Here is a 2323-nt window from a genome sequence, read left to right as displayed (position 1 = left end):
TGGGATTTTTTTTTTTTAAATTAAAGTTTCATAAATAGGTTCATTGATAAAGGGTCTTTTACCAAGCCCTTAAGCTTCCTTTAGTAACATACTGATAATAATGTTCATTTCAAAACATGGAATGTTTACCACTTGTTTAGATTTTTTAAAAGTGTGCATTGGTGTTTCACCGTAATTCATGCCTGCCAAATTGGGGCCCCTCATCTAATTTAATGTCTGTTACTATGGATTTGTTTTGGACACATCATGGAAACAGAATTATACAATATATAATGTTCTGTGCCTGCCTTCTTTTTATGAATAGCATTTTCTTTTTTAAAAAATTTTTTTTTAATATTTATTTTATTTATTCCCTTTTGTTGCCCTTGTTGTTTTATTGTTGTGGTTATTATTGTTGTTGTTGTTGTTGGATAGGACAGAGAGAAATGGAGAGAGGAGGGGAAGACAGAGAGGAGGAGAGAAAGATAGACACCTGCAGACCTGCTTCACCGCCTGTGAAGCGACTCCCCTGCAGGTGGGGAGCTGGGGTTCGAACCGGGATCCTTATGCCGGTCCTTGTGCTTTGCGCCACCTGCGTTTAACCCGCTGCGCTACAGCCCGACTCCCTGAATAGCATTTTCTATTAATAGATCAGTCAATACTTTAGTCTTTACCAGTACGTCTTTCCGAAGGTCTAATAAAATATACCATTGTATGACTATACTACGTTTTGTTTATCCAGCTGTGATGATGGATACTTGGGTTATTTATACTCTATCTACTAATATTCTGCTATGAATACTAGTGCTCAAATGTGCAGAGAAAAGCTTTCAATTTTCTTTCTTTTTTTATGTCTTTACTGGGGGATTAATGTTTTACAGTCAACAGTAAATACAATAGTTTGTACATGCATAACATTTCTCAGTTTTTCACACAATACAACCCCCCCTAGGTCCTCTGCTATCCTGTTCCAGGACCTGAACTCTTCCCCCTACCCACCCTTAATTTTCTTATATATAAACTAGGCCATGGAATTGTTTTGCCACTTAGTAGCTCTGTGTTTAATACCTTTAGGAAGCTCCCAACTATTTTCTGAAGTGGTTGCTTTATTTTACAATCCCATCAATAAGGATTCAAATGTCTTCAGATTCTTACGAACACATGATGGTCTTTATTATTATTATTATTATTATTATTATTATTGTGACTCTAGCTGATGTGAAGTGGTATCTTGTTGCAAAGCTGTTCCTATTTGAGTAGAGAAATTTATTACATTTTAAATGGGAAAGTATGTTTTAAAAAAGAACCTCTGATTTTTAAGCTGGTATGTGAGTTTCAGTTTAAGTGCTATTTCTATTAATTTGAAATCATCCTTGAAATTGCATGATTCAGAATTTGCGAAACTCAGTGATGTTAAAAAATCAGGGTGGCATCTATAGATTATTTATAAATATTTCAGCAGCATCAACATTCTGGCACAGACCTGTAAGATATTTACTCTGAGTTGAATGATTATTTGATATCTGAGTGTAAATTAACCCATCAACTGTATCACTTCCACCTGGTTTCATGCTAAATAGATTAGAAGGATAAGTGGAGTGAAAATAAGGCAAAGTGATTTCTCAAAAAGACATGAAAATCTGAACAGTCAATGAAACGGAACAGGGCTATACTCTGCTTTGCCAAGAAAGTGATGCAGTACTTAACAGAATCTGGCTCTATTTATAATCTTCCTAAGTAGATTATTTGTCACCCTTTAAAGTATCTCCCCCCCTCCTCTGAGGCTGAATTAACAGACCCAAATGCAAGGATTATCACTGCTCTGTGTTGGGTTGTGGGTTTTATTAGAAGCACCAGAGGGGTATGTCTGAGATTAGAGAGAAATGAAAACAACAACACACCTTTCAAGGACATGAGAGGCATATGTGCTTCTAGGGGAGTTCTGGCATTGATGGTCTCAGGAAATTCCCTGGAGCTGGGAAGATTGCACGTGGCTGAATACACATGTTACAATGTACAAGGACCCTGGTTCAAGTACACTGTCCCCACCTGCAGGGGGGAAAGCTTTGCAAGTGGTGAAGCAGTGTTGCAGGTGTTTCCCTCTCTCTCTCTCTCTCTTTTGTTTTAGTATTCAACACAGTTTTATTAACTACAGTCATCATCCTGTATATGAAATATCTAGAAATTATTCATCCTACATAACTGCAATTTTCTTTATTTTAAAGTGTTTTTCTTCATTTTTCATTATCTTTTTTTTTTTCTGGATAGAGATAGTCAGAAATCCAGAGGAAAGGGGGTGATAGAGAGAGAGAGACAGAGACAGAGACACCTGCAGCACTGCTTC

The sequence above is a fragment of the Erinaceus europaeus genome, chromosome 4 (assembly GCF_950295315.1).
Source record: "Erinaceus europaeus chromosome 4, mEriEur2.1, whole genome shotgun sequence".
Lineage (NCBI taxonomy): Eukaryota > Metazoa > Chordata > Mammalia > Eulipotyphla > Erinaceidae > Erinaceus > Erinaceus europaeus.
Note: the sequence above shows the minus strand (reverse complement) of the source record.